At 38.8% G+C, this 27,476-nt stretch overlaps 88 pseudogenes; all 88 read right to left on the minus strand.

Moving 5' to 3' along the window:
• Nucleotides 1-19: 19 nt before the first annotated feature.
• Nucleotides 20-138, minus strand: LOC140566605 (5S ribosomal RNA; annotated as a pseudogene).
• A 185-nt stretch (nucleotides 139-323) lies between these two features.
• Nucleotides 324-432, minus strand: LOC140568273 (5S ribosomal RNA; annotated as a pseudogene).
• Nucleotides 433-617: 185 nt separating this feature from the next.
• LOC140569796 (5S ribosomal RNA) lies at nucleotides 618-736 on the minus strand (annotated as a pseudogene).
• A 185-nt stretch (nucleotides 737-921) lies between these two features.
• On the minus strand, nucleotides 922-1,040 carry LOC140566361 (5S ribosomal RNA; annotated as a pseudogene).
• A 185-nt stretch (nucleotides 1,041-1,225) lies between these two features.
• On the minus strand, nucleotides 1,226-1,344 carry LOC140569797 (5S ribosomal RNA; annotated as a pseudogene).
• Nucleotides 1,345-1,529: 185 nt separating this feature from the next.
• Nucleotides 1,530-1,648, minus strand: LOC140570833 (5S ribosomal RNA; annotated as a pseudogene).
• A 185-nt stretch (nucleotides 1,649-1,833) lies between these two features.
• LOC140569799 (5S ribosomal RNA) lies at nucleotides 1,834-1,952 on the minus strand (annotated as a pseudogene).
• A 186-nt stretch (nucleotides 1,953-2,138) lies between these two features.
• LOC140570835 (5S ribosomal RNA) lies at nucleotides 2,139-2,257 on the minus strand (annotated as a pseudogene).
• Nucleotides 2,258-2,442: 185 nt separating this feature from the next.
• On the minus strand, nucleotides 2,443-2,561 carry LOC140570836 (5S ribosomal RNA; annotated as a pseudogene).
• A 186-nt stretch (nucleotides 2,562-2,747) lies between these two features.
• LOC140572057 (5S ribosomal RNA) lies at nucleotides 2,748-2,866 on the minus strand (annotated as a pseudogene).
• A 185-nt stretch (nucleotides 2,867-3,051) lies between these two features.
• Nucleotides 3,052-3,170, minus strand: LOC140569800 (5S ribosomal RNA; annotated as a pseudogene).
• Nucleotides 3,171-3,355: 185 nt separating this feature from the next.
• LOC140566590 (5S ribosomal RNA) lies at nucleotides 3,356-3,474 on the minus strand (annotated as a pseudogene).
• A 186-nt stretch (nucleotides 3,475-3,660) lies between these two features.
• Nucleotides 3,661-3,779, minus strand: LOC140569801 (5S ribosomal RNA; annotated as a pseudogene).
• A 185-nt stretch (nucleotides 3,780-3,964) lies between these two features.
• LOC140569802 (5S ribosomal RNA) lies at nucleotides 3,965-4,083 on the minus strand (annotated as a pseudogene).
• Nucleotides 4,084-4,268: 185 nt separating this feature from the next.
• LOC140569803 (5S ribosomal RNA) lies at nucleotides 4,269-4,387 on the minus strand (annotated as a pseudogene).
• A 222-nt stretch (nucleotides 4,388-4,609) lies between these two features.
• On the minus strand, nucleotides 4,610-4,728 carry LOC140566226 (5S ribosomal RNA; annotated as a pseudogene).
• A 185-nt stretch (nucleotides 4,729-4,913) lies between these two features.
• On the minus strand, nucleotides 4,914-5,032 carry LOC140566591 (5S ribosomal RNA; annotated as a pseudogene).
• Nucleotides 5,033-5,218: 186 nt separating this feature from the next.
• Nucleotides 5,219-5,337, minus strand: LOC140567174 (5S ribosomal RNA; annotated as a pseudogene).
• Nucleotides 5,338-5,559: 222 nt separating this feature from the next.
• On the minus strand, nucleotides 5,560-5,678 carry LOC140569804 (5S ribosomal RNA; annotated as a pseudogene).
• A 185-nt stretch (nucleotides 5,679-5,863) lies between these two features.
• Nucleotides 5,864-5,982, minus strand: LOC140569806 (5S ribosomal RNA; annotated as a pseudogene).
• A 185-nt stretch (nucleotides 5,983-6,167) lies between these two features.
• Nucleotides 6,168-6,286, minus strand: LOC140569807 (5S ribosomal RNA; annotated as a pseudogene).
• A 185-nt stretch (nucleotides 6,287-6,471) lies between these two features.
• Nucleotides 6,472-6,590, minus strand: LOC140569808 (5S ribosomal RNA; annotated as a pseudogene).
• A 185-nt stretch (nucleotides 6,591-6,775) lies between these two features.
• Nucleotides 6,776-6,894, minus strand: LOC140569809 (5S ribosomal RNA; annotated as a pseudogene).
• A 185-nt stretch (nucleotides 6,895-7,079) lies between these two features.
• Nucleotides 7,080-7,198, minus strand: LOC140569811 (5S ribosomal RNA; annotated as a pseudogene).
• A 185-nt stretch (nucleotides 7,199-7,383) lies between these two features.
• LOC140569812 (5S ribosomal RNA) lies at nucleotides 7,384-7,502 on the minus strand (annotated as a pseudogene).
• Nucleotides 7,503-7,687: 185 nt separating this feature from the next.
• LOC140569462 (5S ribosomal RNA) lies at nucleotides 7,688-7,806 on the minus strand (annotated as a pseudogene).
• Nucleotides 7,807-7,991: 185 nt separating this feature from the next.
• On the minus strand, nucleotides 7,992-8,110 carry LOC140569813 (5S ribosomal RNA; annotated as a pseudogene).
• A 186-nt stretch (nucleotides 8,111-8,296) lies between these two features.
• On the minus strand, nucleotides 8,297-8,415 carry LOC140571116 (5S ribosomal RNA; annotated as a pseudogene).
• A 185-nt stretch (nucleotides 8,416-8,600) lies between these two features.
• Nucleotides 8,601-8,719, minus strand: LOC140571574 (5S ribosomal RNA; annotated as a pseudogene).
• A 222-nt stretch (nucleotides 8,720-8,941) lies between these two features.
• Nucleotides 8,942-9,060, minus strand: LOC140566227 (5S ribosomal RNA; annotated as a pseudogene).
• Nucleotides 9,061-9,245: 185 nt separating this feature from the next.
• Nucleotides 9,246-9,364, minus strand: LOC140566592 (5S ribosomal RNA; annotated as a pseudogene).
• Nucleotides 9,365-9,550: 186 nt separating this feature from the next.
• On the minus strand, nucleotides 9,551-9,669 carry LOC140566733 (5S ribosomal RNA; annotated as a pseudogene).
• A 222-nt stretch (nucleotides 9,670-9,891) lies between these two features.
• LOC140569814 (5S ribosomal RNA) lies at nucleotides 9,892-10,010 on the minus strand (annotated as a pseudogene).
• A 185-nt stretch (nucleotides 10,011-10,195) lies between these two features.
• On the minus strand, nucleotides 10,196-10,314 carry LOC140569815 (5S ribosomal RNA; annotated as a pseudogene).
• A 222-nt stretch (nucleotides 10,315-10,536) lies between these two features.
• On the minus strand, nucleotides 10,537-10,655 carry LOC140566228 (5S ribosomal RNA; annotated as a pseudogene).
• A 185-nt stretch (nucleotides 10,656-10,840) lies between these two features.
• LOC140566593 (5S ribosomal RNA) lies at nucleotides 10,841-10,959 on the minus strand (annotated as a pseudogene).
• A 223-nt stretch (nucleotides 10,960-11,182) lies between these two features.
• On the minus strand, nucleotides 11,183-11,301 carry LOC140567361 (5S ribosomal RNA; annotated as a pseudogene).
• A 185-nt stretch (nucleotides 11,302-11,486) lies between these two features.
• Nucleotides 11,487-11,605, minus strand: LOC140573400 (5S ribosomal RNA; annotated as a pseudogene).
• Nucleotides 11,606-11,790: 185 nt separating this feature from the next.
• LOC140571470 (5S ribosomal RNA) lies at nucleotides 11,791-11,909 on the minus strand (annotated as a pseudogene).
• A 222-nt stretch (nucleotides 11,910-12,131) lies between these two features.
• On the minus strand, nucleotides 12,132-12,250 carry LOC140571936 (5S ribosomal RNA; annotated as a pseudogene).
• Nucleotides 12,251-12,435: 185 nt separating this feature from the next.
• On the minus strand, nucleotides 12,436-12,554 carry LOC140570837 (5S ribosomal RNA; annotated as a pseudogene).
• Nucleotides 12,555-12,739: 185 nt separating this feature from the next.
• On the minus strand, nucleotides 12,740-12,858 carry LOC140570008 (5S ribosomal RNA; annotated as a pseudogene).
• A 185-nt stretch (nucleotides 12,859-13,043) lies between these two features.
• Nucleotides 13,044-13,162, minus strand: LOC140573401 (5S ribosomal RNA; annotated as a pseudogene).
• Nucleotides 13,163-13,347: 185 nt separating this feature from the next.
• LOC140566608 (5S ribosomal RNA) lies at nucleotides 13,348-13,466 on the minus strand (annotated as a pseudogene).
• A 222-nt stretch (nucleotides 13,467-13,688) lies between these two features.
• On the minus strand, nucleotides 13,689-13,807 carry LOC140569816 (5S ribosomal RNA; annotated as a pseudogene).
• Nucleotides 13,808-13,992: 185 nt separating this feature from the next.
• LOC140569817 (5S ribosomal RNA) lies at nucleotides 13,993-14,111 on the minus strand (annotated as a pseudogene).
• Nucleotides 14,112-14,297: 186 nt separating this feature from the next.
• Nucleotides 14,298-14,416, minus strand: LOC140569818 (5S ribosomal RNA; annotated as a pseudogene).
• Nucleotides 14,417-14,601: 185 nt separating this feature from the next.
• Nucleotides 14,602-14,720, minus strand: LOC140571765 (5S ribosomal RNA; annotated as a pseudogene).
• Nucleotides 14,721-14,942: 222 nt separating this feature from the next.
• On the minus strand, nucleotides 14,943-15,061 carry LOC140570236 (5S ribosomal RNA; annotated as a pseudogene).
• Nucleotides 15,062-15,246: 185 nt separating this feature from the next.
• LOC140572832 (5S ribosomal RNA) lies at nucleotides 15,247-15,365 on the minus strand (annotated as a pseudogene).
• A 185-nt stretch (nucleotides 15,366-15,550) lies between these two features.
• Nucleotides 15,551-15,669, minus strand: LOC140569473 (5S ribosomal RNA; annotated as a pseudogene).
• A 185-nt stretch (nucleotides 15,670-15,854) lies between these two features.
• On the minus strand, nucleotides 15,855-15,973 carry LOC140569819 (5S ribosomal RNA; annotated as a pseudogene).
• Nucleotides 15,974-16,158: 185 nt separating this feature from the next.
• Nucleotides 16,159-16,277, minus strand: LOC140571043 (5S ribosomal RNA; annotated as a pseudogene).
• A 222-nt stretch (nucleotides 16,278-16,499) lies between these two features.
• LOC140569820 (5S ribosomal RNA) lies at nucleotides 16,500-16,618 on the minus strand (annotated as a pseudogene).
• A 185-nt stretch (nucleotides 16,619-16,803) lies between these two features.
• Nucleotides 16,804-16,922, minus strand: LOC140569823 (5S ribosomal RNA; annotated as a pseudogene).
• Nucleotides 16,923-17,108: 186 nt separating this feature from the next.
• On the minus strand, nucleotides 17,109-17,227 carry LOC140572998 (5S ribosomal RNA; annotated as a pseudogene).
• Nucleotides 17,228-17,449: 222 nt separating this feature from the next.
• On the minus strand, nucleotides 17,450-17,568 carry LOC140569824 (5S ribosomal RNA; annotated as a pseudogene).
• A 185-nt stretch (nucleotides 17,569-17,753) lies between these two features.
• Nucleotides 17,754-17,872, minus strand: LOC140572833 (5S ribosomal RNA; annotated as a pseudogene).
• Nucleotides 17,873-18,057: 185 nt separating this feature from the next.
• On the minus strand, nucleotides 18,058-18,176 carry LOC140569485 (5S ribosomal RNA; annotated as a pseudogene).
• Nucleotides 18,177-18,361: 185 nt separating this feature from the next.
• On the minus strand, nucleotides 18,362-18,480 carry LOC140571044 (5S ribosomal RNA; annotated as a pseudogene).
• Nucleotides 18,481-18,665: 185 nt separating this feature from the next.
• Nucleotides 18,666-18,784, minus strand: LOC140569825 (5S ribosomal RNA; annotated as a pseudogene).
• A 185-nt stretch (nucleotides 18,785-18,969) lies between these two features.
• On the minus strand, nucleotides 18,970-19,088 carry LOC140571766 (5S ribosomal RNA; annotated as a pseudogene).
• Nucleotides 19,089-19,310: 222 nt separating this feature from the next.
• Nucleotides 19,311-19,429, minus strand: LOC140569826 (5S ribosomal RNA; annotated as a pseudogene).
• A 185-nt stretch (nucleotides 19,430-19,614) lies between these two features.
• LOC140572834 (5S ribosomal RNA) lies at nucleotides 19,615-19,733 on the minus strand (annotated as a pseudogene).
• A 185-nt stretch (nucleotides 19,734-19,918) lies between these two features.
• LOC140569497 (5S ribosomal RNA) lies at nucleotides 19,919-20,037 on the minus strand (annotated as a pseudogene).
• Nucleotides 20,038-20,222: 185 nt separating this feature from the next.
• Nucleotides 20,223-20,341, minus strand: LOC140569827 (5S ribosomal RNA; annotated as a pseudogene).
• Nucleotides 20,342-20,526: 185 nt separating this feature from the next.
• On the minus strand, nucleotides 20,527-20,645 carry LOC140571045 (5S ribosomal RNA; annotated as a pseudogene).
• Nucleotides 20,646-20,830: 185 nt separating this feature from the next.
• Nucleotides 20,831-20,949, minus strand: LOC140569828 (5S ribosomal RNA; annotated as a pseudogene).
• A 185-nt stretch (nucleotides 20,950-21,134) lies between these two features.
• On the minus strand, nucleotides 21,135-21,253 carry LOC140569829 (5S ribosomal RNA; annotated as a pseudogene).
• A 185-nt stretch (nucleotides 21,254-21,438) lies between these two features.
• Nucleotides 21,439-21,557, minus strand: LOC140566107 (5S ribosomal RNA; annotated as a pseudogene).
• A 222-nt stretch (nucleotides 21,558-21,779) lies between these two features.
• LOC140568376 (5S ribosomal RNA) lies at nucleotides 21,780-21,898 on the minus strand (annotated as a pseudogene).
• A 185-nt stretch (nucleotides 21,899-22,083) lies between these two features.
• Nucleotides 22,084-22,202, minus strand: LOC140566759 (5S ribosomal RNA; annotated as a pseudogene).
• A 222-nt stretch (nucleotides 22,203-22,424) lies between these two features.
• Nucleotides 22,425-22,543, minus strand: LOC140569830 (5S ribosomal RNA; annotated as a pseudogene).
• A 186-nt stretch (nucleotides 22,544-22,729) lies between these two features.
• On the minus strand, nucleotides 22,730-22,848 carry LOC140569831 (5S ribosomal RNA; annotated as a pseudogene).
• Nucleotides 22,849-23,070: 222 nt separating this feature from the next.
• On the minus strand, nucleotides 23,071-23,189 carry LOC140573047 (5S ribosomal RNA; annotated as a pseudogene).
• A 222-nt stretch (nucleotides 23,190-23,411) lies between these two features.
• On the minus strand, nucleotides 23,412-23,530 carry LOC140569833 (5S ribosomal RNA; annotated as a pseudogene).
• Nucleotides 23,531-23,715: 185 nt separating this feature from the next.
• LOC140570903 (5S ribosomal RNA) lies at nucleotides 23,716-23,834 on the minus strand (annotated as a pseudogene).
• A 185-nt stretch (nucleotides 23,835-24,019) lies between these two features.
• LOC140568547 (5S ribosomal RNA) lies at nucleotides 24,020-24,138 on the minus strand (annotated as a pseudogene).
• A 185-nt stretch (nucleotides 24,139-24,323) lies between these two features.
• Nucleotides 24,324-24,442, minus strand: LOC140566760 (5S ribosomal RNA; annotated as a pseudogene).
• A 222-nt stretch (nucleotides 24,443-24,664) lies between these two features.
• On the minus strand, nucleotides 24,665-24,783 carry LOC140573348 (5S ribosomal RNA; annotated as a pseudogene).
• Nucleotides 24,784-24,969: 186 nt separating this feature from the next.
• LOC140572285 (5S ribosomal RNA) lies at nucleotides 24,970-25,088 on the minus strand (annotated as a pseudogene).
• Nucleotides 25,089-25,273: 185 nt separating this feature from the next.
• On the minus strand, nucleotides 25,274-25,392 carry LOC140569835 (5S ribosomal RNA; annotated as a pseudogene).
• Nucleotides 25,393-25,577: 185 nt separating this feature from the next.
• Nucleotides 25,578-25,696, minus strand: LOC140571667 (5S ribosomal RNA; annotated as a pseudogene).
• A 222-nt stretch (nucleotides 25,697-25,918) lies between these two features.
• On the minus strand, nucleotides 25,919-26,037 carry LOC140573048 (5S ribosomal RNA; annotated as a pseudogene).
• Nucleotides 26,038-26,259: 222 nt separating this feature from the next.
• On the minus strand, nucleotides 26,260-26,378 carry LOC140567303 (5S ribosomal RNA; annotated as a pseudogene).
• Nucleotides 26,379-26,600: 222 nt separating this feature from the next.
• Nucleotides 26,601-26,719, minus strand: LOC140569836 (5S ribosomal RNA; annotated as a pseudogene).
• Nucleotides 26,720-26,904: 185 nt separating this feature from the next.
• LOC140570904 (5S ribosomal RNA) lies at nucleotides 26,905-27,023 on the minus strand (annotated as a pseudogene).
• A 185-nt stretch (nucleotides 27,024-27,208) lies between these two features.
• Nucleotides 27,209-27,327, minus strand: LOC140568548 (5S ribosomal RNA; annotated as a pseudogene).
• Between the last annotated feature and the right edge of the window lie 149 nt (nucleotides 27,328-27,476).

The following is a 27,476-nucleotide window of genomic DNA, read 5'->3' on the forward strand; positions in this document are numbered from 1 at the left end:
TTGTTTGCAGGATTGGAAAAGCTTACAACACCTGGTATTCCCAGACAGTCTCCCATTCAAGTACTAACCGTGCCCAACCCTAGGTAGCTTCTGAGATCAGACGAGATCAGGCATTCTAAGGGTGGAATTGCCGTAAGCAGAAGCACCTTGCAAACTAGAGGATTCAAATTTCATAGCTAAGACCATATTTGTTCAAAACCAAGCAAAAGCATTCCATTTCAACACATCAACATTTACAACACAAAATAGTTTCAACTACAAATTTGTGCAAAAGATGTAAATAACATGGAAATGTAAGCTTTAATTGTTTGCAGGATTGGAAAAGCTTACAACACCTGGTATTCCCAGACAGTCTCCCATTCAAGTACTAACCAGGCCCAACCCTAGGTAGCTTCTGAGATCAGGCATTCTAAGGGTGGAATGGCCGTAAGCAGAAGCACCTTGCAAACTAGAGGATTCAAATTTCATAGCTAAGACCATATTTGTTCAAAACCAAGCAAAAGCATTCCATTTCAACACATCAACATTTACAACACAAAAGAGTTTCAACTACAAATTTGTGCAAAAGATGTAAATAACATGGAAATGTAAGCTTTAATTGTTTGCAGGATTGGAAAAGCTTACAACACCTGGTATTCCCAGACAGTCTCCCATTCAAGTACTAACCAGGCCCAACCCTAGGTAGCTTCTGAGATCAGACGAGATCAGGCATTCTAAGGGTGGAATGGCCGTAAGCAGAAGCACCTTGCAAACTAGAGGATTCAAATTTCATAGCTAATACCATATTTGTTCAAAACCAAGCAAAAGCATTCCATTTCAACACATCAACATTTACAACACAAAAGAGTTTCAACTACAAATTTGTGCAAAAGATGTAAATAACATGGAAATGTAAGCTTTAATTGTTTGCAGGATTGGAAAAGCTTACAACACCTGATATTCCCAGACAGTCTCCCATTCAAGTACTAACCAGGCCCAACCCTAGGTAGCTTCTGAGATCAGACGAGATCAGGCATTCTAAGGGTGGAATGGCCTTAAGCAGAAGCACCTTGCAAACCAGAGGATTCAAATTTCATAGCTAAGACCATATTTGTTCAAAACCAAGCAAAAGCATTCCATTTCAACACATCAACATTTACAACACAAAAGAGTTTCAACTACAAATTTGTGCAAAAGATGTAAATAACATGGAAATGTAAGCTTTAATTGTTTGCAGGATTGGAAAAGCTTACAACACCTGGTATTCCCAGACAGTCTCCCATTCAAGTACTAACCAGGCCCAACCCTAGGTAGCTTCTGAGATCAGACGAGATCAGGCATTCTAAGGGTGGAATGGCCGTAAGCAGAAGCACCTTGCAAACTAGAGGATTCAAATTTCATAGCTAAGACCATATTTGTTCAAAACCAAGCAAAAGCATTCCATTTCAACACATCAACATTTACAACACAAAAGAGTTTCAACTACAAATTTGTGCAAAAGATGTAAATAACATGGAAATGTAAGCTTTAATTGTTTGCAGGATTGGAAAAGCTTACAACACCTGATATTCCCAGACAGTCTCCCATTCAAGTACTAACCAGGCCCAACCCTAGGTAGCTTCTGAGATCAGACGAGATCAGGCATTCTAAGGGTGGAATGGCCGTAAGCAGAAGCACCTTGCAAACCAGAGGATTCAAATTTCATAGCTAAGACCATATTTGTTCAAAACCAAGCAAAAGCATTCCATTTCAACACATCAACATTTACAACACAAAAGAGTTTCAACTACAAATTTGTGCAAAAGATGTAAATAACATGGAAATGTAAGCTTTAATTGTTTGCAGGATTGGAAAAGCTTACAACACCTGGTATTCCCAGACAGTCTCCCATTCAAGTACTAACCAGGCCCAACCCTAGGTAGCTTCTGAGATCAGACGAGATCAGGCATTCTAAGGGTGGAATGGCCGTAAGCAGAAGCACCTTGCAAACCTAGAGGATTCAAATTTCATAGCTAAGACCATATTTGTTCAAAACCAAGCAAAAGCATTCCATTTCAACACATCAACATTTACAACACAAAAGAGTTTCAACTACAAATTTGTGCAAAAGATGTAAATAACATGGAAATGTAAGCTTTAATTGTTTGCAGGATTGGAAAAGCTTACAACACCTGATATTCCCAGACAGTCTCCCATTCAAGTACTAACCAGGCCCAACCCTAGGTAGCTTCTGAGATCAGACGAGATCAGGCATTCTAAGGGTGGAATGGCCGTAAGCAGAAGCACCTTGCAAACCAGAGGATTCAAATTTCATAGCTAAGACCATATTTGTTCAAAACCAAGCAAAAGCATTCCATTTCAACACATCAACATTTACAACACAAAAGAGTTTCAACTACAAATTTGTGCAAAAGATGTAAATAACATGGAAATGTAAGCTTTAATTGTTTGCAGGATTGGAAAAGCTTACAACACCTGATATTCCCAGACAGTCTCCCATTCAAGTACTAACCAGGCCCAACCCTAGGTAGCTTCTGAGATCAGACGAGATCAGGCATTCTAAGGGTGGAATGGCCGTAAGCAGAAGCACCTTGCAAACCTAGAGGATTCAAATTTCATAGCTAAGACCATATTTGTTCAAAACCAAGCAAAAGCATTCCATTTCAACACATCAACATTTACAACACAAAAGAGTTTCAACTACAAATTTGTGCAAAAGATGTAAATAACATGGAAATGTAAGCTTTAATTGTTTGCAGGATTGGAAAAGCTTGCAACACCTGGTATTCCCAGACAGTCTCCCATTCAAGTACTAACCAGGCCCAACCCTAGGTAGCTTCTGAGATCAGACGAGATCAGGCATTCTAAGGGTGGAATGGCCGTAAGCAGAAGCACCTTGCAAACTAGAGGATTCAAATTTCATAGCTAAGACCATATTTGTTCAAAACCAAGCAAAAGCATTCCATTTCAACACATCAACATTTACAACACAAAAGAGTTTCAACTACAAATTTGTGCAAAAGATGTAAATAACATGGAAATGTAAGCTTTAATTGTTTGCAGGATTGGAAAAGCTTACAACACCTGGTATTCCCAGACAGTCTCCCATTCAAGTACTAACCAGGCCCAACCCTAGGTAGCTTCTGAGATCAGACGAGATCAGGCATTCTAAGGGTGGAATGGCCGTAAGCAGAAGCACCTTGCAAACTAGAGGATTCAAATTTCATAGCTAAGACCATATTTGTTCAAAACCAAGCAAAAGCATTCCATTTCAACACATCAACATTTACAACACAAAAGAGTTTCAACTACAAATTTGTGCAAAAGATGTAAATAACATGGAAATGTAAGCTTTAATTGTTTGCAGGATTGGAAAAGCTTACAACACCTGGTATTCCCAGACAGTCTCCCATTCAAGTACTAACCAGGCCCAACCCTAGGTAGCTTCTGAGATCAGACGAGATCAGGCATTCTAAGGTTGGAATGGCCGTAGGCAGAAGCACCTTGCAAACCTAGAGGATTCAAATTTCATAGCTAAGACCATATTTGTTCAAAACCAAGCAAAAGCATTCCATTTCAACACATCAACATTTACAACACAAAAGAGTTTCAACTACAAATTTGTGCAAAAGATGTAAATAACATGGAAATGTAAGCTTTAATTGTTTGCAGGATTGGAAAAGCTTACAACACCTGGTATTCCCAGACAGTCTCCCATTCAAGTACTAACCAGGCCCAACCCTAGGTAGCTTCTGAGATCAGACGAGATCAGGCATTCTAAGGGTGGAATGGCCGTAAGCAGAAGCACCTTGCAAACTAGAGGATTCAAATTTCATAGCTAAGACCATATTTGTTCAAAACCAAGCAAAAGCATTCCATTTCAACACATCAACATTTACAACACAAAAGAGTTTCAACTACAAATTTGTGCAAAAGATGTAAATAACATGGAAATGTAAGCTTTAATTGTTTGCAGGATTGGAAAAGCTTACAACACCTGGTATTCCCAGACAGTCTCCCATTCAAGTACTAACCAGGCCCAACCCTAGGTAGCTTCTGAGATCAGACGAGATCAGGCATTCTAAGGGTGGAATGGCCGTAAGCAGAAGCACCTTGCAAACTAGAGGATTCAAATTTCATAGCTAAGACCATATTTGTTCAAAACCAAGCAAAAGCATTCCATTTCAACACATCAACATTTACAACACAAAAGAGTTTCAACTACAAATTTGTGCAAAAGATGTAAATAACATGGAAATGTAAGCTTTAATTGTTTGCAGGATTGGAAAAGCTTACAACACCTGGTATTCCCAGACAGTCTCCCATTCAAGTACTAACCAGGCCCAACCCTAGGTAGCTTCTGAGATCAGACGAGATCAGGCATTCTAAGGGTGGAATGGCCGTAAGCAGAAGCACCTTGCAAACTAGAGGATTCAAATTTCATAGCTAAGACCATATTTGTTCAAAACCAAGCAAAAGCATTCCATTTCAACACATCAACATTTACAACACAAAGCATTCCATTTCAACACATCAACATTTACAACACAAAAGAGTTTCAACTACAAATTTGTGCAAAAGATGTAAATAACATGGAAATGTAAGCTTTAATTGTTTGCAGGATTGGAAAAGCTTACAACACCTGATATTCCCAGACAGTCTCCCATTCAATTACTAACCAGGCCCAACCCTACGTAGCTTCTGAGATCAGTCGAGATCAGGCATTCTAAGGGTGGAATGGCCGTAAGCAGAAGCACCTTGCAAACTAGAGGATTCAAATTTCATAGCTAAGACCATATTTGTTCAAAACCAAGCAAAAGCATTCCATTTCAACACATCAACATTTACAACACAAAAGAGTTTCAACTACAAATTTGTGCAAAAGATGTAAATAACATGGAAATGTAAGCTTTAATTGTTTGCAGGATTGGAAAAGCTTACAACACCTGGTATTCCCAGACAGTCTCCCATTCAAGTACTAACCAGGCCCAACCCTAGGTAGCTTCTGAGATCAGACGAGATCAGGCATTCTAAGGTTGGAATGGCCGTAGGCAGAAGCACCTTGCAAACCTAGAGGATTCAAATTTCATAGCTAAGACCATATTTGTTCAAAACCAAGCAAAAGCATTCCATTTCAACACATCAACATTTACAACACAAAAGAGTTTCAACTACAAATTTGTGCAAAAGATGTAAATAACATGGAAATGTAAGCTTTAATTGTTTGCAGGATTGGAAAAGCTTACAACACCTGATATTCCCAGACAGTCTCGCATTCAAGTACTAACCAGGCCCAACCCTAGGTAGCTTCTGAGATCAGACGAGATCAGGCATTCTAAGGGTGGAATGGCCATAAGCAGAAGCACCTTGCAAACTAGAGGATTCAAATTTCATAGCTAAGATCATATTTGTTCAAAACCAAGCAAAAGCATTCCATTTCAACACATCAACATTTACAACACAAAGCATTCCATTTCAACACATCAACATTTACAACACAAAAGAGTTTCAACTACAAATTTGTGCAAAAGATGTAAATAACATGGAAATGTAAGCTTTAATTGTTTGCAGGATTGGAAAAGCTTACAACACCTGGTATTCCCAGACAGTCTCCCATTCAAGTACTAACCAGGCCCAACCCTAGGTAGCTTCTGAGATCAGACGAGATCAGGCATTCTAAGGGTGGAATGGCCGTAAGCAGAAGCACCTTGCAAACTAGAGGATTCAAATTTCATAGCTAATACCATATTTGTTCAAAACCAAGCAAAAGCATTCCATTTCAACACATCAACATTTACAACACAAAAGAGTTTCAACTAGAAATTTGTGCAAAAGATGTAAATAACATGGAAATGTAAGCTTTAATTGTTTGCAGGATTGGAAAAGCTTACAACACCTGGTATTCCCAGACAGTCTCCCATTCAAGTACTAACCAGGCCCAACCCTAGGTAGCTTCTGAGATCAGACGAGATCAGGCATTCTAAGGGTGGAATGGCCGTAAGCAGAAGCACCTTGCAAACTAGAGGATTCAAATTTCATAGCTAAGACCATATTTGTTCAAAACCAAGCAAAAGCATTCCATTTCAACACATCAACATTTACAACACAAAAGAGTTTCAACTACAAATTTGTGCAAAAGATGTAAATAACATGGAAATGTAAGCTTTAATTGTTTGCAGGATTGGAAAAGCTTACAACACCTGGTATTCCCAGACAGTCTCCCATTCAAGTACTAACCAGGCCCAACCCTAGGTAGCTTCTGAGATCAGACGAGATCAGGCATTCTAAGGGTGGAATGGCCGTAAGCAGAAGCACCTTGCAAACTAGAGGATTCAAATTTCATAGCTAAGACCATATTTGTTCAAAACCAAGCAAAAGCATTCCATTTCAACACATCAACATTTACAACACAAAAGAGTTTCAACTACAAATTTGTGCAAAAGATGTAAATAACATGGAAATGTAAGCTTTAATTGTTTGCAGGATTGGAAAAGCTTACAACACCTGGTATTCCCAGACAGTCTCCCATTCAAGTACTAACCAGGCCCAACCCTAGGTAGCTTCTGAGATCAGACGAGATCAGGCATTCTAAGGGTGGAATGGCCGTAAGCAGAAGCACCTTGCAAACTAGAGGATTCAAATTTCATAGCTAAGACCATATTTGTTCAAAACCAAGCAAAAGCATTCCATTTCAACACATCAACATTTACAACACAAAAGAGTTTCAACTACAAATTTGTGCAAAAGATGTAAAAAACATGGAAATGTAAGCTTTAATTGTTTGCAGGATTGGAAAAGCTTACAACACCTGGTATTCCCAGACAGTCTCCCATTCAAGTACTAACCAGGCCCAACCCTAGGTAGCTTCTGAGATCAGACGAGATCAGGCATTCTAAGGGTGGAATGGCCGTAAGCAGAAGCACCTTGCAAACTAGAGGATTCAAATTTCATAGCTAATACCATATTTGTTCAAAACCAAGCAAAAGCATTCCATTTCAACACATCAACATTTACAACACAAAAGAGTTTCAACTACAAATTTGTGCAAAAGATGTAAATAACATGGAAATGTAAGCTTTAATTGTTTGCAGGATTGGAAAAGCTTACAACACCTGGTATTCCCAGACAGTCTCCCATTCAAGTACTAACCAGGCCCAACCCTAGGTAGCTTCTGAGATCAGACGAGATCAGGCATTCTAAGGGTGGAATGGCCGTAAGCAGAAGCACCTTGCAAACTAGAGGATTCAAATTTCATAGCTAAGACCATATTTGTTCAAAACCAAGCAAAAGCATTCCATTTCAACACATCAACATTTACAACACAAAAGAGTTTCAACTACAAATTTGTGCAAAAGATGTAAATAACATGGAAATGTAAGCTTTAATTGTTTGCAGGATTGGAAAAGCTTACAACACCTGGTATTCCCAGACAGTCTCCCATTCAAGTACTAACCAGGCCCAACCCTAGGTAGCTTCTGAGATCAGACGAGATCAGGCATTCTAAGGGTGGAATGGCCGTAAGCAGAAGCACCTTGCAAACTAGAGGATTCAAATTTCATAGCTAAGACCATATTTGTTCAAAACCAAGCAAAAGCATTCCATTTCAACACATCAACATTTACAACACAAAAGAGTTTCAACTACAAATTTGTGCAAAAGATGTAAATAACATGGAAATGTAAGCTTTAATTGTTTGCAGGATTGGAAAAGCTTACAACACCTGGTATTCCCAGACAGTCTCCCATTCAAGTACTAACCAGGCCCAACCCTTGGTAGCTTCTGAGATCAGACGAGATCAGGCATTCTAAGGGTGGAATGGCCGTAAGCAGAAGCACCTTGCAAACTAGAGGATTCAAATTTCATAGCTAAGACCATATTTGTTCAAAACCAAGCAAAAGCATTCCATTTCAACACATCAACATTTACAACACAAAAGAGTTTCAACTACAAATTTGTGCAAAAGATGTAAATAACATGGAAATGTAAGCTTTAATTGTTTGCAGGATTGGAAAAGCTTACAACACCTGGTATTCCCAGACAGTCTCCCATTCAAGTACTAACCAGGCCCAACCCTAGGTAGCTTCTGAGATCAGACGAGATCAGGCATTCTAAGGGTGGAATGGCCGTAAGCAGAAGCACCTTGCAAACCTAGAGGATTCAAATTTCATAGCTAAGACCATATTTGTTCAAAACCAAGCAAAAGCATTCCATTTCAACACATCAACATTTACAACACAAAAGAGTTTCAACTACAAATTTGTGCAAAAGATGTAAATAACATGGAAATGTAAGCTTTAATTGTTTGCAGGATTGGAAAAGCTTACAACACCTGGTATTCCCAGACAGTCTCCCATTCAAGTACTAACCAGGCCCAACCCTAGGTAGCTTCCGAGATCAGACGAGATCAGGCATTCTAAGGGTGGAATGGCCGTAAGCAGAAGCACCTTGCAAACTAGAGGATTCAAATTTCATAGCTAAGACCATATTTGTTCAAAACCAAGCAAAAGCATTCCATTTCAACACATCAACATTTACAACACAAAAGAGTTTCAACTACAAATTTGTGCAAAAGATGTAAATAACATGGAAATGTAAGCTTTAATTGTTTGCAGGATTGGAAAAGCTTACAACACCTGGTATTCCCAGACAATCTCCCATTCAAGTACTAACCAGGCCCAACCCTAGGTAGCTTCTGAGATCAGACGAGATCAGGCATTCTAAGGGTGGAATGGCCGTAAGCAGAAGCACCTTGCAAACTAGAGGATTCAAATTTCATAGCTAAGACCATATTTGTTCAAAACCAAGCAAAAGCATTCCATTTCAACACATCAACATTTACAACACAAAGCATTCCATTTCAACACATCAACATTTACAACACAAAAGAGTTTCAACTACAAATTTGTGCAAAAGATGTAAATAACATGGAAATGTAAGCTTTAATTGTTTGCAGGATTGGAAAAGCTTACAACACCTGATATTCCCAGACAGTCTCCCATTCAATTACTAACCAGGCCCAACCCTACGTAGCTTCTGAGATCAGTCGAGATCAGGCATTCTAAGGGTGGAATGGCCGTAAGCAGAAGCACCTTGCAAACTAGAGGATTCAAATTTCATAGCTAAGACCATATTTGTTCAAAACCAAGCAAAAGCATTCCATTTCAACACATCAACATTTACAACACAAAAGAGTTTCAACTACAAATTTGTGCAAAAGATGTAAATAACATGGAAATGTAAGCTTTAATTGTTTGCAGGATTGGAAAAGCTTACAACACCTGGTATTCCCAGACAGTCTCCCATTCAAGTACTAACCAGGCCCAACCCTAGGTAGCTTCTGAGATCAGACGAGATCAGGCATTCTAAGGTTGGAATGGCCGTAGGCAGAAGCACCTTGCAAACCTAGAGGATTCAAATTTCATAGCTAAGACCATATTTGTTCAAAACCAAGCAAAAGCATTCCATTTCAACACATCAACATTTACAACACAAAAGAGTTTCAACTACAAATTTGTGCAAAAGATGTAAATAACATGGAAATGTAAGCTTTAATTGTTTGCAGGATTGGAAAAGCTTACAACACCTGATATTCCCAGACAGTCTCGCATTCAAGTACTAACCAGGCCCAACCCTAGGTAGCTTCTGAGATCAGACGAGATCAGGCATTCTAAGGGTGGAATGGCCGTAAGCAGAAGCACCTTGCAAACTAGAGGATTCAAATTTCATAGCTAAGATCATATTTGTTCAAAACCAAGCAAAAGCATTCCATTTCAACACATCAACATTTACAACACAAAGCATTCCATTTCAACACATCAACATTTACAACACAAAAGAGTTTCAACTACAAATTTGTGCAAAAGATGTAAATAACATGGAAATGTAAGCTTTAATTGTTTGCAGGATTGGAAAAGCTTACAACACCTGGTATTCCCAGACAGTCTCCCATTCAAGTACTAACCAGGCCCAACCCTAGGTAGCTTCTGAGATCAGACGAGATCAGGCATTCTAAGGGTGGAATGGCCGTAAGCAGAAGCACCTTGCAAACTAGAGGATTCAAATTTCATAGCTAAGACCATATTTGTTCAAAACCAAGCAAAAGCATTCCATTTCAACACATCAACATTTACAACACAAAAGAGTTTCAACTACAAATTTGTGCAAAAGATGTAAATAACATGGAAATGTAAGCTTTAATTGTTTGCAGGATTGGAAAAGCTTACAACACCTGGTATTCCCAGACAGTCTCCCATTCAAGTACTAACCAGGCCCAACCCTAGGTAGCTTCTGAGATCAGACGAGATCAGGCATTCTAAGGGTGGAATGGCCGTAAGCAGAAGCACCTTGCAAACTAGAGGATTCAAATTTCATAGCTAAGACCATATTTGTTCAAAACCAAGCAAAAGCATTCCATTTCAACACATCAACATTTACAACACAAAGCATTCCATTTCAACACATCAACATTTACAACACAAAAGAGTTTCAACTACAAATTTGTGCAAAAGATGTAAATAACATGGAAATGTAAGCTTTAATTGTTTGCAGGATTGGAAAAGCTTACAACACCTGATATTCCCAGACAGTCTCCCATTCAATTACTAACCAGGCCCAACCCTACGTAGCTTCTGAGATCAGTCGAGATCAGGCATTCTAAGGGTGGAATGGCCGTAAGCAGAAGCACCTTGCAAACTAGAGGATTCAAATTTCATAGCTAAGACCATATTTGTTCAAAACCAAGCAAAAACATTCCATTTCAACACATCAACATTTACAACACAAAAGAGTTTCAACTACAAATTTGTGCAAAAGATGTAAATAACATGGAAATGTAAGCTTTAATTGTTTGCAGGATTGGAAAAGCTTACAACACCTGGTATTCCCAGACAGTCTCCCATTCAAGTACTAACCAGGCCCAACCCTAGGTAGCTTCTGAGATCAGACGAGATCAGGCATTCTAAGGTTGGAATGGCCGTAGGCAGAAGCACCTTGCAAACCTAGAGGATTCAAATTTCATAGCTAAAACCATATTTGTTCAAAACCAAGCAAAAGCATTCCATTTCAACACATCAACATTTACAACACAAAGCATTCCATTTCAACACATCAACATTTACAACACAAAAGAGTTTCATCTACAAATTTGTGCAAAAGATGTAAATAACATGGAAATGTAAGCTTTAATTGTTTGCAGGATTGGAAAAGCTTACAACACCTGGTATTCCCAGACAGTCTCCCATTCAAGTACTAACCAGGCCCAACCCTAAGTAGCTTCTGAGATCAGACGAGATCAGGCATTCTAAGGGTGGAATGGCCGTAAGCAGAAGCACCTTGCAAACTAGAGGATTCAAATTTCATAGCTAAGACCATATTTGTTCAAAACCAAGCAAAAGCATTCCATTTCAACACATCAACATTTACAACACAAAAGAGTTTCAACTACAAATTTGTGCAAAAGATGTAAATAACATGGAAATGTAAGCTTTAATTGTTTGCAGGATTGGAAAAGCTTACAACACCTGGTATTCCCAGACAGTCTCCCATTCAAGTACTAACCAGGCCCAACCCTAGGTAGCTTCTGCGATCAGACGAGATCAGGCATTCTGAGGGTGGAATGGCCGTAAGCAGAAGCACCTTGCAAACTAGAGGATTCAAATTTCATAGCTAAGACCATATTTGTTCAAAACCAAGCAAAAGCATTCCATTTCAACACATCAACATTTACAACACAAAAGAGTTTCAACTACAAATTTGTGCAAAAGATGTAAATAACATGGAAATGTAAGCTTTAATTGTTTGCAGGATTGGAAAAGCTTACAACACCTGGTATTCCCAGACAGTCTCCCATTCAAGTACTAACCAGGCCCAACCCTAGGTAGCTTCTGAGATCAGACGAAATCAGGCATTCTAAGGGTGGAATGGCCGTAAGCAGAAGCACCTTGCAAACTAGAGGATTCAAATTTCATAGCTAAGACCATATTTGTTCAAAACCAAGCAAAAGCATTCCATTTCAACACATCAACATTTACAATACAAAGCATTCCATTTCAACACATCAACATTTACAACACAAAAGAGTTTCAACTACAAATTTGTGCAAAAGATGTAAATAACATGGAAATGTAAGCTTTAATTGTTTGCAGGATTGGAAAAGCTTACAACATCTGGTATTCCCAGACAGTCTCCCATTCAAGTACTAACCAGGCCCAACCCTAGGTAACTTCTGAGATCAGACGAGATCAGGCATTCTAAGGGTGGAATGGCCGTAAGCAGAAGCACCTTGCAAACTAGAGGATTCAAATTTCATAGCTAAGACCATATTTGTTCAAAACCAAGCAAAAGCATTCCATTTCAACACATCAACATTTACAACACAAAAGAGTTTCAACTACAAATTTGTGCAAAAGATGTAAATAACATGGAAATGTAAGCTTTAATTGTTTGCAGGATTGGAAAAGCTTACAACACCTGATATTCCCAGACAGTCTCCCATTCAAGTACTAACCAGGCCCAACCCTAGGTAGCTTCTGAGATCAGACGAGATCAGGCATTCTAAGGGTGGAATGGCCGTAAGCAGAAGCACCTTGCAAACTAGAGGATTCAAATTTCATAGCTAAGACCATATTTGTTCAAAACCAAGCAAAAGCATTCCATTTCAACACATCAACATTTACAACACAAAAGAGTTTCAACTACAAATTTGTGCAAAAGATGTAAATAACATGGAAATGTAAGCTTTAATTGTTTGCAGGATTGGAAAAGCTTACAACACCTGGTATTCCCAGACAGTCTCCCATTCAAGTACTAACCAGGCCCAACCCTAGGTAGCTTCTGAGATCAGACGAGATCAGGAATTCTAAGGGTGGAATGGCCGTAAGCAGAAGCACCTTGCAAACTAGAGGATTCAAATTTCATAGCTAAGACCATATTTGTTCAAAACCAAGCAAAAGCATTCCATTTCAACACATCAACATTTACAACACAAAAGAGTTTCAACTACAAATTTGTGCAAAAGATGTAAATAACATGGAAATGTAAGCTTTAATTGTTTGCAGGATTGGAAAAGCTTACAACACCTGGTATTCCCAGACAGTCTCCCATTCAAGTACTAACCAGGCCCAACCCTAGGTAGCTTCTGCGATCAGACGAGATCAGGCATTCTGAGGGTGGAATGGCCGTAAGCAGAAGCACCTTGCAAACTAGAGGATTCAAATTTCATAGCTAAGACCATATTTGTTCAAAACCAAGCAAAAGCATTCCATTTCAACACATCAACATTTACAACACAAAAGAGTTTCAACTACAAATTTGTGCAAAAGATGTAAATAACATGGAAATGTAAGCTTTAATTGTTTGCAGGATTGGAAAAGCTTACAACACATGGTATTCCCAGACAGTCTCCCATTCAAGTACTAACCAGGCCCAACCCTAGGTAGCTTCTGAGATCAGACGAAATCAGGCATTCTAAGGGTGGAATGGCCGTAAGCAGAAGCACCTTGCAAACTAGAGGATTCAAATTTCATAGCTAAGACCATATTTGTTCAAAACCAAGCAAAAGCATTCCATTTCAACACATCAACATTTACAATACAAAGCATTCCATTTCAACACATCAACATTTACAACACAAAAGAGTTTCAACTACAAATTTGTGCAAAAGATGTAAATAACATGGAAATGTAAGCTTTAATTGTTTGCAGGATTGGAAAAGCTTACAACACCTGGTATTCCCAGACAGTCTCCCATTCAAGTACTAACCAGGCCCAACCCTAGGTAGCTTCTGAGATCAGACGAGATCAGGCATTCTAAGGGTGGAATGGCCGTAAGCAGAAGCACCTTGCACACTAGAGGATTCAAATTTCATAGCTAAGACCATATTTGTTCAAAACCAAGCAAAAGCATTCCATTTCAACACATCAACATTTACAACACAAAAGAGTTTCAACTACAAATTTGTGCAAAAGATGTAAATAACATGGAAATGTAAGCTTTAATTGTTTGCAGGATTGGAAAAGCTTACAACACCTGGTATTCCCAGACAGTCTCCCATTCAAGTACTAACCAGGCCCAACCCTAGGTAGCTTCTGAGATCAGACGAGATCAGGCATTCTAAGGGTGGAATGGCCGTAAGCAGAAGCACCTTGCAAACCTAGAGGATTCAAATTTCATAGCTAAGACCATATTTGTTCAAAACCAAGCAAAAGCATTCCATTTCAACACATCAACATTTACAACACAAAAGAGTTTCAACTACAAATTTGTGCAAAAGATGTAAATAACATGGAAATGTAAGCTTTAATTGTTTGCAGGATTGGAAAAGCTTACAACACCTGGTATTCCCAGACAGTCTCCCATTCAAGTACTAACCAGGCCCAACCCTAGGTAGCTTCTGAGATCAGACGAGATCAGGCATTCTAAGGGTGGAATGGCCGTAAGCAGAAGCACCTTGCACACTAGAGGATTCAAATTTCATAGCTAAGACCATATTTGTTCAAAACCAAGCAAAAGCATTCCATTTCAACACATCAACATTTACAACACAAAAGAGTTTCAACTACAAATTTGTGCAAAAGATGTAAATAACATGGAAATGTAAGCTTTAATTGTTTGCAGGATTGGAAAAGCTTACAACACCTGGTATTCCCAGACAGTCTCCCATTCAAGTACTAACCAGGCCCAACCCTTGGTAGCTTCTGAGATCAGACGAGATCAGGCATTCTAAGGGTGTAATGGCCGTAAGCAGAAGCACCTTGCAAACTAGAGGATTCAAATTTCATAGCTAAGACCATATTTGTTCAAAACCAAGCAAAAGCATTCCATTTCAACACATCAACATTTACAACACAAAGCATTCCATTTCAACACATCAACATTTACAACACAAAAGAGTTTCATCTACAAATTTGTGCAAAAGATGTAAATAACATGGAAATGTAAGCTTTAATTGTTTGCAGGATTGGAAAAGCTTACAACACCTGGTATTCCCAGACAGTCTCCCATTCAAGTACTAACCAGGCCCAACCCTAGGTAGCTTCTGAGATCAGACGAGATCAGGCATTCTGAGGGTGGAATGGCCGTAAGCAGAAGCACCTTGCAAACTAGAGGATTCAAATTTCATAGCTAAGACCATATTTGTTCAAAACCAAGCAAAAGCATTCCATTTCAACACATCAACATTTACAACACAAAAGAGTTTCAACTACAAATTTGTGCAAAAGATGTAAATAACATGGAAATGTAAGCTTTAATTGTTTGCAGGATTGGAAAAGCTTACAACACCTGGTATTCCCAGACAGTCTCCCATTCAAGTACTAACCAGGCCAAACCCTAGGTAGCTTCTGAGATCAGACGAGATCAGGCATTCTAAGGGTGGAATGGCCGTAAGCAGAAGCACCTTGCAAACTAGAGGATTCAAATTTCATAGCTAAGACCATATTTGTTCAAAACCAAGCAAAAGCATTCCATTTCAACACATCAACATTTACAACACAAAAGAGTTTCAACTACAAATTTGTGCAAAAGATGTAAATAACATGGAAATGTAAGCTTTAATTGTTTGCAGGATTGGAAAAGCTTACAACACCTGGTATTCCCAGACAGTCTCCCATTCAAGTACTAACCAGGCCCAACCCTTGGTAGCTTCTGAGATCAGACGAGATCAGGCATTCTAAGGGTGGAATGGCCGTAAGCAGAAGCACCTTGCAAACTAGAGGATTCAAATTTCATAGCTAAGACCATATTTGTTCAAAACCAAGCAAAAGCATTCCATTTCAACACATCAACATTTACAACACAAAAGAGTTTCAACTACAAATTTGTGCAAAAGATGTAAATGACATGGAAATGTAAGCTTTAATTGTTTGCAGGATTGGAAAAGCTTACAACACCTGGTATTCCCAGACAGTCTCCCATTCAAGTACTAACCAGGCCCAACCCTAGGTAGCTTCTGAGATCAGACGAGATCAGGCATTCTAAGGGTGGAATGGCCGTAAGCAGAAGCACCTTGCAAACTAGAGGATTCAAATTTCATAGCTAAGACCATATTTGTTCAAAACCAAGCAAAAGCATTCCATTTCAACACATCAACATTTACAACACAAAAGAGTTTCAACTACAAATTTGTGCAAAAGATGTAAATAACATGGAAATGTAAGCTTTAATTGTTTGCAGGATTGGAAAAGCTCACAACACCTGGTATTCCCAGACAGTCTCCCATTCAAGTACTAACCAGGCCCAACCCTAGGTAGCTTCTGAGATCAGACGAGATCAGGCATTCTAAGGGTGGAATGGCCGTAAGCAGAAGCACCTTGCAAACTAGAGGATTCAAATTTCATAGCTAAGACCATATTTGTTCAAAACCAAGCAAAAGCATTCCATTTCAACACATCAACATTTACAATACAAAGCATTCCATTTCAACACATCAACATTTACAACACAAAAGAGTTTCAACTACAAATTTGTGCAAAAGATGTAAATAACATGGAAATGTAAGCTTTAATTGTTTGCAGGATTGGAAAAGCTTACAACACCTGGTATTCCCAGACAGTCTCCCATTCAAGTACTAACCAGGCCCAACCCTAGGTAGCTTCTGAGATCAGACGAGATCAGGCATTCTAAGGGTGGAATGGCCGTAAGCAGAAGCACCTTGCACACTAGAGGATTCAAATTTCATAGCTAAGACCATATTTGTTCAAAACCAAGCAAAAGCATTCCATTTCAACACATCAACATTTACAACACAAAAGAGTTTCAACTACAAATTTGTGCAAAAGATGTAAATAACATGGAAATGTAAGCTTTAATTGTTTGCAGGATTGGAAAAGCTTACAACACCTGGTATTCCCAGACAGTCTCCCATTCAAGTACTAACCAGGCCCAACCCTAGGTAGCTTCTGAGATCAGACGAGATCAGGCATTCTAAGGGTGGAATGGCCGTAAGCAGAAGCACCTTGCAAACCTAGAGGATTCAAATTTCATAGCTAAGACCATATTTGTTCAAAACCAAGCAAAAGCATTCCATTTCAACACATCAACATTTACAACACAAAAGAGTTTCAACTACAAATTTGTGCAAAAGATGTAAATAACATGGAAATGTAAGCTTTAATTGTTTGCAGGATTGGAAAAGCTTACAACACCTGGTATTCCCAGACAGTCTCCCATTCAAGTACTAACCAGGCCCAACCCTAGGTAGCTTCTGAGATCAGACGAGATCAGGCATTCTAAGGGTGTAATGGCCGTAAGCAGAAGCACCTTGCAAACTAGAGGATTCAAATTTCATAGCTAAGACCATATTTGTTCAAAACCAAGCAAAAGCATTCCATTTCAACACATCAACATTTACAACACAAAGCATTCCATTTCAACACATCAACATTTACAACACAAAAGAGTTTCATCTACAAATTTGTGCAAAAGATGTAAATAACATGGAAATGTAAGCTTTAATTGTTTGCAGGATTGGAAAAGCTTACAACACCTGGTATTCCCAGACAGTCTCCCATTCAAGTACTAACCAGGCCCAACCCTAGGTAGCTTCTGAGATCAGACGAGATCAGGCATTCTAAGGGTGGAATGGCCGTAAGCAGAAGCACCTTGCAAACTAGAGGATTCAAATTTCATAGCTAAGACCATATTTGTTCAAAACCAAGCAAAAGCATTCCATTTCAACACATCAACATTTACAACACAAAAGAGTTTCAACTACAAATTTGTGCAAAAGATGTAAATAACATGGAAATGTAAGCTTTAATTGTTTGCAGGATTGGAAAAGCTTACAACACCTGGTATTCCCAGACAGTCTCCCATTCAAGTACTAACCAGGCCAAACCCTAGGTAGCTTCTGAGATCAGACGAGATCAGGCATTCTAAGGGTGGAATGGCCGTAAGCAGAAGCACCTTGCAAACTAGAGGATTCAAATTTCATAGCTAAGACCATATTTGTTCAAAACCAAGCAAAAGCATTCCATTTCAACACATCAACATTTACAACACAAAAGAGTTTCAACTACAAATTTGTGCAAAAGATGTAAATAACATGGAAATGTAAGCTTTAATTGTTTGCAGGATTGGAAAAGCTTACAACACCTGGTATTCCCAGACAGTCTCCCATTCAAGTACTAACCAGGCCCAACCCTTGGTAGCTTCTGAGATCAGACGAGATCAGGCATTCTAAGGGTGGAATGGCCGTAAGCAGAAGCACCTTGCAAACTAGAGGATTCAAATTTCATAGCTAAGACCATATTTGTTCAAAACCAAGCAAAAGCATTCCATTTCAACACATCAACATTTACAACACAAAAGAGTTTCAACTACAAATTTGTGCAAAAGATGTAAATAACATGGAAATGTAAGCTTTAATTGTTTGCAGGATTGGAAAAGCTCACAACACCTGGTATTCCCAGACAGTCTCCCATTCAAGTACTAACCAGGCCCAACCCTAGGTAGCTTCTGAGATCAGACGAGATCAGGCATTCTAAGGGTGGAATGGCCGTAAGCAGAAGCACCTTGCAAACTAGAGGATTCAAATTTCATAGCTAAGACCATATTTGTTCAAAACCAAGCAAAAGCATTCCATTTCAACACATCAACATTTACAACACAAAAGAGTTTCAACTACAAATTTGTGCAAAAGATGTAAATAACATGGAAATGTAAGCTTTAATTGTTTGCAGGATTGGAAAAGCTTACAACACCTGGTATTCCCAGACAGTCTCCCATTCAAGTACTAACCAGGCCCAACCCTAGGTAGCTTCTGAGATCAGACGAGATCAGGCATTCTAAGGGTGGAATGGCCGTAAGCAGAAGCACCTTGCACACTAGAGGATTCAAATTTCATAGCTAAGACCATATTTGTTCAAAACCAAGCAAAAGCATTCCATTTCAACACATCAACATTTACAACACAAAAGAGTTTCAACTACAAATTTGTGCAAAAGATGTAAATAACATGGAAATGTAAGCTTTAATTGTTTGCAGGATTGGAAAAGCTTACAACACCTGGTATTCCCAGACAGTCTCCCATTCAAGTACTAACCAGGCCCAACCCTTGGTAGCTTCTGAGATCAGACGAGATCAGGCATTCTAAGGGTGTAATGGCCGTAAGCAGAAGCACCTTGCAAACTAGAGGATTCAAATTTCATAGCTAAGACCATATTTGTTCAAAACCAAGCAAAAGCATTCCATTTCAACACATCAACATTTACAACACAAAGCATTCCATTTCAACACATCAACATTTACAACACAAAAGAGTTTCATCTACAAATTTGTGCAAAAGATGTAAATAACATGGAAATGTAAGCTTTAATTGTTTGCAGGATTGGAAAAGCTTACAACACCTGGTATTCCCAGACAGTCTCCCATTCAAGTACTAACCAGGCCCAACCCTAGGTAGCTTCTGAGATCAGACGAGATCAGGCATTCTAAGGGTGGAATGGCCGTAAGCAGAAGCACCTTGCAAACTAGAGGATTCAAATTTCATAGCTAAGACCATATTTGTTCAAAACCAAGCAAAAGCATTCCATTTCAACACATCAACATTTACAACACAAAAGAGTTTCAACTACAAATTTGTGCAAAAGATGTAAATAACATGGAAATGTAAGCTTTAATTGTTTGCAGGATTGGAAAAGCTTACAACACCTGGTATTCCCAGACAGTCTCCCATTCAAGTACTAACCAGGCCAAACCCTAGGTAGCTTCTGAGATCAGACGAGATCAGGCATTCTAAGGGTGGAATGGCCGTAAGCAGAAGCACCTTGCAAACTAGAGGATTCAAATTTCATAGCTAAGACCATATTTGTTCAAAACCAAGCAAAAGCATTCCATTTCAACACATCAACATTTACAACACAAAAGAGTTTCAACTACAAATTTGTGCAAAAGATGTAAATAACATGGAAATGTAAGCTTTAATTGTTTGCAGGATTGGAAAAGCTTACAACACCTGGTATTCCCAGACAGTCTCCCATTCAAGTACTAACCAGGCCCAACCCTTGGTAGCTTCTGAGATCAGACGAGATCAGGCATTCTAAGGGTGGAATGGCCGTAAGCAGAAGCACCTTGCAAACTAGAGGATTCAAATTTCATAGCTAAGACCATATTTGTTCAAAACCAAGCAAAAGCATTCCATTTCAACACATCAACATTTACAACACAAAAGAGTTTCAACTACAAATTTGTGCAAAAGATGTAAATAACATGGAAATGTAAGCTTTAATTGTTTGCAGGATTGGAAAAGCTTACAACACCTGGTATTCCCAGACAGTCTCCCATTCAAGTACTAACCAGGCCCAACCCTAGGTAGCTTCTGAGATCAGACGAGATCAGGCATTCTAAGGGTGGAATGGCCGTAAGCAGAAGCACCTTGCAAACTAGAGGATTCAAATTTCATAGCTAAGACCATATTTGTTCAAAACCAAGCAAAAGCATTCCATTTCAACACATCAACATTTACAACACAAAAGAGTTTCAACTACAAATTTGTGCAAAAGATGTAAATAACATGGAAATGTAAGCTTTAATTGTTTGCAGGATTGGAAAAGCTCACAACACCTGGTATTCCCAGACAGTCTCCCATTCAAGTACTAACCAGGCCCAACCCTAGGTAGCTTCTGAGATCAGACGAGATCAGGCATTCTAAGGGTGGAATGGCCGTAAGCAGAAGCACCTTGCAAACTAGAGGATTCAAATTTCATAGCTAAGACCATATTTGTTCAAAACCAAGCAAAAGCATTCCATTTCAACACATCAACATTTACAACACAAAAGAGTTTCAACTACAAATTTGTGCAAAAGATGTAAATAACATGGAAATGTAAGCTTTAATTGTTTGCAGGATTGGAAAAGCTTACAACACCTGGTATTCCCAGACAGTCTCCCATTCAAGTACTAACCAGGCCCAACCCTAGGTAGCTTCTGAGATCAGACGAGATCAGGCATTCTAAGGGTGGAATGGCCGTAAGCAGAAGCACCTTGCAAACTAGAGGATTCAAATTTCATAGCTAAGACCATATTTGTTCAAAACCAAGCAAAAGCATTCCATTTCAACACATCAACATTTACAACACAAAAGAGTTTCAACTACAAATTTGTGCAAAAGATGTAAATAACATGGAAATGTAAGCTTTAATTGTTTGCAGGATTGGAAAAGCTTACAACACCTGGTATTCCCAGACAGTCTCCCATTCAAGTACTAACCAGGCCCAACCCTAGGTAGCTTCTGAGATCAGACGAGATCAGGCATTCTAAGGGTGGAATGGCCGTAAGCAGAAGCACCTTGCAAACTAGAGGATTCAAATTTCATAGCTAAGACCATATTTGTTCAAAACCAAGCAAAAGCATTCCATTTCAACACATCAACATTTACAACACAAAAGAGTTTCAACTACAAATTTGTGCAAAAGATGTAAATAACATGGAAATGTAAGCTTTAATTGTTTGCAGGATTGGAAAAGCTTACAACACCTGGTATTCCCAGACAGTCTCCCATTCAAGTACGAACCAGGCCCAACCCTAGGTAGCTTCTGAAATCAGACGAGATCAGGCATTCTAAGGGTGGAATGGCCGTAAGCAGAAGCACCTTGCAAACTAGAGGATTCAAATTTCATAGCTAAGACCATATTTGTTCAAAACCAAGCAAAAGCATTCCATTTCAACACATCAACATTTACAATACAAAGCATTCCATTTCAACACATCAACATTTACAACACAAAAGAGTTTCATCTACAAATTTGTGCAAAAGATGTAAATAACATGGAAATGTAAGCTTTAATTGTTTGCAGGATTGGAAAAGCTTACAAAATCTGATATTCCCAGACAGTCTCCCATTCAAGTACTAACCGTGCCCAACCCTAGGTAGCTTCTGAGATCAGACGAGATCAGGCATTCTAAGGGTGGAATGGCCGTAAGCAGAAGCACCTTGCAAACTAGAGGATTCAAATTTCATAGCTAAGACCATATTTGTTCAAAACCAAGCAAAAGCATTCCATTTCAACACATCAACATTTACAACACAAAAGAGTTTCAACTACAAATTTGTGCAAAAGATGTAAATAACATGGAAATGTAAGCTTTAATTGTTTGCAGGATTGGAAAAGCTTACAACACCTGATATTCCCAGACAGTCTCCCATTCAAGTACTAACCAGGCCCAACGCTAGGTAGCTTCTGAGATCAGACGAGATCAGGCATTCTAAGGGTGGAATGGCCGCAAGCAGAAGCACCTTGCAAACTAGAGGATTCAAATTTCATAGCTAAGACCATATTTGTTCAAAACCAAGCAAAAGCATTCCATTTCAACACATCAACATTTACAACACAAAGCATTCCATTTTAACACATCAACATTTACAACACAAAAGAGTTTCATCTACAAATTTGTGCAAAAGATGTAAATAACATGGAAATGTAAGCTTTAATTGTTTGCAGGATTGGAAAAGCTTACAACACCTGGTATTCCCAGACAGTCTCCCATTCAAGTACTAACCAGGCCCAACCCTAGGTAGCTTCTGAGATCAGACGAGATCAGGCATTCTAAGGGTGGAATGGCCGTAAGCAGAAGCACCTTGCAAACTAGAGGATTCAAATTTCATAGCTAAGACCATATTTGTTCAAAACCAAGCAAAAGCATTCCATTTCAACACATCAACATTTACAACACAAAAGAGTTTCAACTACAAATTTGTGCATAAAGATGTAAATAACATGGAAATGTAAGCTTTAATTGTTTGCAGGATTGGAAAAGCTTACAACACCTGGTATTCCCAGACAGTCTCCCATTCAAGTACTAACCAGGCCCAACCCTAGGTAGCTTCTGAGATCAGACGAGATCAGGCATTCTAAGGGTGGAATGGCCGTAAGCAGAAGCACCTTGCAAACTAGAGGATTCAAATTTCATAGCTAAGACCATATTTGTTCAAAACCAAGCAAAAGCATTCCATTTCAACACATCAACATTTACAATACAAAGCATTCCATTTCAACACATCAACATTTACAACACAAAAGAGTTTCATCTACAAATTTGTGCAAAAGATGTAAATAACATGGAAATGTAAGCTTTAATTGTTTGCAGGATTGGAAAAGCTTACAACACCTGATATTCCCAGACAGTCTCCCATTCAAGTACTAACCAGGCCCAACCCTAGGTAGCTTCTGAGATCAGACGAGATCCGGCATTCTAAGGGTGGAATGGCCGTAAGCAGAAGCACCTTCCAAACTAGAGGATTCAAATTTCATAGCTAAGACCATATTTGTTCAAAACCAAGCAAAAGCATTCCATTTCAACACATCAACATTTACAACACAAAGCATTCCATTTCAACACATCAACATTTACAACACAAAAGAGTTTCAACTACAAATTTGTGCAAAAGATGTAAATAACATGGAAATGTAAGCTTTAATTGTTTGCAGGATTGGAAAAGCTTACAACACCTGGTATTCCCAGACAGTCTCCCATTCAAGTACTAACCAGGCCCAACCCTAGGTAGCTTCTGAGATCAGACGAGATCAGGCATTCTAAGGGTGGAATGGCCGTAAGCAGAAGCACCTTCCAAACTAGAGGATTCAAATTTCATAGCTAAGACCATATTTGTTCAAAACCAAGCAAAAGCATTCCATTTCAACACATCAACATTTACAACACAAAAGAGTTTCAACTACAAATTTGTGCAAAAGATGTAAATAACATGGAAATGTAAGCTTTAATTGTTTGCAGGATTGGAAAAGCTTACAACACCTGATATTCCCAGACAGTCTCCCATTCAAGTACTAACCAGGCCCAACCCTAGGTAGCTTCTGAGATCAGACGAGATCAGGAATTCTAAGGGTGGAATGGCCGTAAGCAGAAGCACCTTGCAAACTAGAGGATTCAAATTTCATAGCTAAGACCATATTTGTTCAAAACCAAGCAAAAGCATTCCATTTCAACACATCAACATTTACAACACAAAAGAGTTTCAACTACAAATTTGTGCAAAAGATGTAAATAACATGGAAATGTAAGCTTTAATTGTTTGCAGGATTGGAAAAGCTTACAACACCTGATATTCCCAGACAGTCTCCCATTCAAGTACTAACCAGGCCCAACCCTAGGTAGCTTCTGAGATCAGACGAGATCAGGTATTCTAAGGGTGGAATGGTCATAAGCAGAACTACCTTGCGAACTAGAGGATTGAAATTTCATAGCTAAGACCATATTTGTTCAAAACCAAGCAAAAGCATTCCATTTCAACACATCAACATTTACAACACAAAAGAGTTTCAACTACAAATTTGTGCAAAAGATGTAAATAACATGGAAATGTAAGCTTTAATTGTTTGCAGGATTGGAAAAGCTTACAACACCTGATATTCCCAGACAGTCTCCCATTCAAGTACTAACCAGGCCCAACGCTAGGTAGCTTCTGAGATCAGACGAGATCAGGCATTCTAAGGGTGGAATGGCCGCAAGCAGAAGCACCTTGCAAACTAGAGGATTCAAATTTCATAGCTAAGACCATATTTGTTCAAAACCAAGCAAAAGCATTCCATTTCAACACATCAACATTTACAACACAAAGCATTCCATTTTAACACATCAACATTTACAACACAAAAGAGTTTCATCTACAAATTTGTGCAAAAGATGTAAATAACATGGAAATGTAAGCTTTAATTGTTTGCAGGATTGGAAAAGCTTACAACACCTGGTATTGCCAGACAGTCTCCCATTCAAGTACTAACCAGGCCCAACCCTAGGTAGCTTCTGAGATCAGACGAGATCAGGCATTCTAAGGGTGGAATGGCCGTAAGCAGAAGCACCTTGCAAACTAGAGGATTCAAATTTCATAGCTAAGACCATATTTGTTCAAAACCAAGCAAAAGCATTCCATTTCAACACATCAACATTTACAACACAAAAGAGTTTCAACTACAAATTTGTGCATAAAGATGTAAATAACATGGAAATGTAAGCTTTAATTGTTTGCAGGATTGGAAAAGCTTACAACACCTGGTATTCCCAGACAGTCTCCCATTCAAGTACTAACCAGGCCCAACCCTAGGTAGCTTCTGAGATCAGACGAGATCAGGCATTCTAAGGGTGGAATGCCCGTAAGCAGAAGCACCTTGCAAACTAGAGGATTCAAATTTCATAGCTAAGACCATATTTGTTCAAAACCAAGCAAAAGCATTCCATTTCAACACATCAACATTTACAACACAAAAGAGTTTCAACTACAAATTTGTGCAAAAGATGTAAATAACATGGAAATGTAAGCTTTAATTGTTTGCAGGATTGGAAAAGCTTACAACACCTGGTATTCCCAGACAGTCTCCCATTCAAGTACTAACCAGGCCCAACCCTAGGTAGCTTCTGAGATCAGACGAGATCAGGCATTCTAAGGGTGGAATGGCCGTAAGCAGAAGCACCTTGCAAACTAGAGGATTCAAATTTCATAGCTAAGACCATATTTGTTCAAAACCAAGCAAAAGCATTCCATTTCAACACATCAACATTTACAACACAAAAGAGTTTCAACTACAAATTTGTGCAAAAGATGTAAATAACATGGAAATGTAAGCTTTAATTGTTTGCAGGATTGGAAAAGCTTACAACACCTGGTATTCCCAGACAGTCTCCCATTCAAGTACGAACCAGGCCCAACCCTAGGTAGCTTCTGAGATCAGACGAGATCAGGCATTCTAAGGGTGGAATGGCCGTAAGCAGAAGCACCTTGCAAACTAGAGGATTCAAATTTCATAGCTAAGACCATATTTGTTCAAAACCAAGCAAAAGCATTCCATTTCAACACATCAACATTTACAATACAAAGCATTCCATTTCAACACATCAACATTTACAACACAAAAGAGTTTCATCTACAAATTTGTGCAAAAGATGTAAATAACATGGAAATGTAAGCTTTAATTGTTTGCAGGATTGGAAAAGCTTACAACACCTGATATTCCCAGACAGTCTCCCATTCAAGTACTAACCAGGCCCAACCCTAGGTAGCTTCTGAGATCAGACGAGATCCGGCATTCTAAGGGTGGAATGGCCGTAAGCAGAAGCACCTTCCAAACTAGAGGATTCAAATTTCATAGCTAAGACCATATTTGTTCAAAACCAAGCAAAAGCATTCCATTTCAACACATCAACATTTACAATACAAAGCATTCCATTTCAACACATCAACATTTACAACACAAAAGAGTTTCATCTACAAATTTGTGCAAAAGATGTAAATAACATGGAAATGTAAGCTTTAATTGTTTGCAGGATTGGAAAAGCTTACAACACCTGATATTCCCAGACAGTCTCCCATTCAAGTACTAACCAGGCCCAACCCTAGGTAGCTTCTGAGATCAGACGAGATCCTGCATTCTAAGGGTGGAATGGCCGTAAGCAGAAGCACCTTCCAAACTAGAGGATTCAAATTTCATAGCTAAGACCATATTTGTTCAAAACCAAGCAAAAGCATTCCATTTCAACACATCAACATTTACAACACAAAGCATTCCATTTCAACACATCAACATTTACAACACAAAAGAGTTTCAACTACAAATTTGTGCAAAAGATGTAAATAACATGGAAATGTAAGCTTTAATTGTTTGCAGGATTGGAAAAGCTTACAACACCTGGTATTCCCAGACAGTCTCCCATTCAAGTACTAACCAGGCCCAACCCTAGGTAGCTTCTGAGATCAGACGAGATCAGGCATTCTAAGGGTGGAATGGCCGTAAGCAGAAGCACCTTCCAAACTAGAGGATTCAAATTTCATAGCTAAGACCATATTTGTTCAAAACCAAGCAAAAGCATTCCATTTCAACACATCAACATTTACAACACAAAAGAGTTTCAACTACAAATTTGTGCAAAAGATGTAAATAACATGGAAATGTAAGCTTTAATTGTTTGCAGGATTGGAAAAGCTTACAACACCTGATATTCCCAGACAGTCTCCCATTCAAGTACTAACCAGGCCCAACCCTAGGTAGCTTCTGAGATCAGACGAGATCAGGAATTCTAAGGGTGGAATGGCCGTAAGCAGAAGCACCTTGCAAACTAGAGGATTCAAATTTCATAGCTAAGACCATATTTGTTCAAAACCAAGCAAAAGCATTCCATTTCAACACATCAACATTTACAACACAAAAGAGTTTCAACTACAAATTTGTGCAAAAGATGTAAATAACATGGAAATGTAAGCTTTAATTGTTTGCAGGATTGGAAAAGCTTACAACACCTGATATTCCCAGACAGTCTCCCATTCAAGTACTAACCAGGCCCAACCCTAGGTAGCTTCTGAGATCAGACGAGATCAGGTATTCTAAGGGTGGAATGGTCATAAGCAGAACTACCTTGCGAACTAGAGGATTGAAATTTCATAGCTAAGACCATATTTGTTCAAAACCAAGCAAAAGCATTCCATTTCAACACATCAACATTTACAACACAAAAGAGTTTCAACTACAAATTTGTGCAAAAGATGTAAATAACAT

The sequence above is a fragment of the Salminus brasiliensis genome, chromosome 11 (genome assembly GCF_030463535.1).
Source record: "Salminus brasiliensis chromosome 11, fSalBra1.hap2, whole genome shotgun sequence".
Lineage (NCBI taxonomy): Eukaryota > Metazoa > Chordata > Actinopteri > Characiformes > Bryconidae > Salminus > Salminus brasiliensis.